Source organism: Carlito syrichta, unplaced genomic scaffold (assembly GCF_000164805.1).
Source record: "Carlito syrichta isolate Samal-C Ts95f unplaced genomic scaffold, Tarsius_syrichta-2.0.1 Scaffold309016, whole genome shotgun sequence".
In the NCBI taxonomy this organism is placed as follows: Eukaryota; Metazoa; Chordata; class Mammalia; order Primates; family Tarsiidae; genus Carlito; species Carlito syrichta.
This window is the reverse complement of record NW_007253112.1, coordinates 344505-348113: the sequence shown is the minus strand read 5'-3', so window position 1 is coordinate 348113 and position 3609 is coordinate 344505. Positions and strand designations below refer to the sequence as shown.

The 3609-nt window shown below is 38.7% G+C and overlaps 1 pseudogene; it reads right to left on the bottom strand.

The window, feature by feature from the left end:
• Window positions 1-715: 715 nt before the first annotated feature.
• On the bottom strand, window positions 716-1201 carry LOC103268995 (annotated as a pseudogene).
• Between the last annotated feature and the right edge of the window lie 2408 nt (window positions 1202-3609).

Genomic DNA, 3609 nt, shown 5'->3' with positions numbered 1-3609 from the left:
GTTCCCTACATACGAATCTTTAAGTTGCACACTTTCAAAGATATGAATGTGTATTTGCATGTCCAGTCACGTAAACTAGCTCACTTGGCATACATTGTCATTGTATGCAAAATGCTGTAATGTAAGATTAATTTTTTTTTATTTTTTGTGTTTGTTTTTTATAATTTGTGTGAAAAGTATTATAAACCTATTACAGTACAGTACTATATATGTAAATGATTGCATTAGTTGGGAGCTAGGCTAATTTTGTTGGACTTACAAAGTGCTCTTGGAATGGAACTCGTCCGTATGTAGGGGACTTACTGTATTTACTCTTTAAGTCATGAGTCCCTTTCGCCCAGGCTGAAGTGTTGTGGAATGATCACGACTCACCACAGCCTCAACCTTCTGGTTTTAGGTGATCTTTCCACCTAACCCTCCTGAGTAGTTGGGACTATACCACGCCTGGGTAATTTTAAAATTTTTTGTAGAGACAAGGTCTTACTATGTATGCCTAGGCTAATCTCGAACTTCTGGGCTTAGTCTCCCAAAGTGCTGGGATTATACACATGAGCCACCATGTTCATCCACCAGCTTTATTTTATCAGCAAGCTGTATTGGTAATATTTGAGAAGCTCAACACACAGACACACTCTGAACCCATCAATCATATGAAAAAATCACAAGGGTTAGATCACTTATCATTGGGCCAAGTCCAATATTTTTGTTTTTGAAAAACAAACAGAGCTTTATTGTCTAGAAATATATATATAAAAACCACACAAAAGCTGCTATTCCCTCATTTCCCCATCTTCTTCCTCTTCTTCCACACCTCTGATATAAAGGACGTTGTTACACCTTATTAAAACTTCACCCAGGTGTCCAGACAGCACCCCATCTATGTATTCTTTTGTATTTGCAAGCTGCGTGTTCATGTAGCCGTCCACGGACACTGGACACCGGGTAGCTCTTATACTCCATCCCCCACTTGAGCTTCACTATCACTGGCTTCCTGGTGAGGCCGTTGAGGAAAGGTTCGGGGTTGAGGGGTAAACTCATCGTTGCCGCGGCCACGCTGCAGGACGCTGGCCGCATCCCTCCTGACTGCAGCAGGTCCGTGGGAATCCAGTATATTTCTATCTGATTGTAAACCAAATGATAGTTTGGTTGACAATTCTCTCAGTACCACTCATTCTCTTCATAGCCTTCCTGCAACCCATCAGCTCTCTGAAAAGTACATTATTTTATCTGAAGACTTCAAAGCAGATTACCCCAGGGTTTCTTCCTGGGCCCAGATCTTCAGAGAAGATGGGAAACATATCCATAGGTAAATAGAAATTAGGAAAGATCTTGGTGGAGAATAGAAGGGAGAGATGAACTGGGGAAATGCATTCAGATGAGGCACCACCCAAGAAACAAACCAAGCAAATTGAAATTGAAGGCAGGATGCACATCAGTCATTAACTCCTAATGATTAAGAACTTAGTAAAGATGTATTAATGCATTATTACCATTTATTTAACAAACATATATTCAGTGCACATGTTGTGTGTACTGCTGTCAGTATTTATCTTAGCGGTTTTTGATTGAGAAATATATAGAGGTTTCTCTTTTAAAGAAAAAAACATTCTTACACACCCAGGCATTTGTGTAAATAATTTTTTATATTTCTTAAATGTCAACAAAGCTAAAGTAAACTCTGCATGTTCATAAAGCTCTTGTGCAAATTTAACACCAAGGTAAATTTAAAAATTGTGCACACATTTTTTTCGAAGTCAAATTACTGTGGTACATGATATTTGCTGAAACAAACTGCTCCTAGAAATGTAAACATACTGACTGGCCAGCACATGCTCTTGGACTTAAGCATGCTTGTAAGTGTGTCTTATGAGGACTCTACTTTCCCATCACTTTTTTCTTTTCAGACTACTGCAAATCTTCACCTGTATAGCAAGCCAAATGAAGTTTGCCTCATTTATTTTCTCATTAGCTCATTACAGTTAAAATAGTATTACTTTCTGTCAACATGATTGTGAAAACAGACTCATATGTGTGTACTATATAATATAAAGGCATCATTTCTCAACAATTATTTGCATTAAATATATTTAGCTTTATGAACATACTCATTACATTGATCCTTGAGGAAAGCATAGAACTAAAATAGGTGGAAAGAAGTGGAAAGGACAAACAAGGCAGGAAGAGAAAGAAGGTAGGAGAAGGGGCTATCACACAAACAAATCCCACTTGTAACTATGTGTCAGCAGTTAGTATCATGTCATGATCCAGATATTCCAGCATATGCTTAAAACTAAATGTAAAAGTAAAACATAACGTGTAGAAAACTTACAAACGTCAGTTTGAAAATCACTCACCTCTTATGGCATGTGTAAAAAGTATATTTAAATTATACTGTTTTGTTAGCTTCTTATGAACAGTTCCTGGTGCTATTACCTGAGTACCAGCATTATCATGCAGCACTTAGCTCTTGTTTCATTTGGGCAATTAAGTCTTTTGTTTGTGGGGACTAAGCCATGGCCCATTCAGCCTCACTAGCCTCAGACATCTGGGGATTGATGTATTGGGGACCATAGGACAAAGCATCATCACCCTCACTTCTACAATTTTTAAATTGTTCAGTCCCATTAGATGTTAATAAATTATCGATTTTTTTGTTGTTTTGTTTTTTGTTGTTGTTGTTGTTTTGAGTTGGAGTCTCACTCTGTCGCCCAGACTGGAGTGAAGTGGCCGCTCCCGGCCACCGCAGCCTCGACCTGCTGGGCTCCGGCAATCCTTCCGCCTCAGCCTTCCAAGTAGCTGGAACTACAGGCGCGCGCTACCGTGCCTGGCTAATTTTTGATTTATTGTAGAGATGAGGCCTCGCCAAGTTGCCTAGGCGGGACTCGAACCCGCGGGCTCAGGCAATCCACTCACCTCAGCCTCCCAAAGTGCGGGATTACAGGCTGAGCCACTGAGCCCGGTTAAATTATTGATTTTTAAAGTCACATACACAATGCCACGTACCTTCTTGCAATATCAGTGAAAGAAAACAGGCATGCTCAACAGTCAAGTAACCAAGTACCTGAAGCAAGACAATACATAAATTTTAAAGGTGTAATTGAAACGCTGTTTTTACTCCAAGTTGCATTGGAAAGGCAAGGCACAGTGTTTATGGCTAAGTGGGGTTTGTTTGTGTGATAATCCCTTCTCCTACCTTCTTTCTCTTCCTGCCTTGTTTCACCTTTCCACTTCTTTCCACCTATTTTAGTTCTATGCTTTCCTCAAGGATCACTGTAATGAGTTTGTCCATAAAGCTAACTACATTTAATGCAAATAATTGTTGAGAAATGATGCCTTTATATTATATGAAAATGTGCTTCCTTTTATAAAATTGTATCAGGTAGTTTTTTTAAGTTGTCTTCATTTGACAAAAAAATATTGGCAATATTCCTGTGAATATTTTTTTTTAAACGTTAAGCATCCAAGATCTGGAACCACTTGTTCAGAATACAGAGAAAAGAGAAGAGATATAAGAAGAGAACAGTATGTGATGCCTAGTAAGTTGATTTAAGTTGAACAAGTTAAGCACCGTAACATATTTTCTTTTTTTCTACAGAAGCAGTGTGTGTC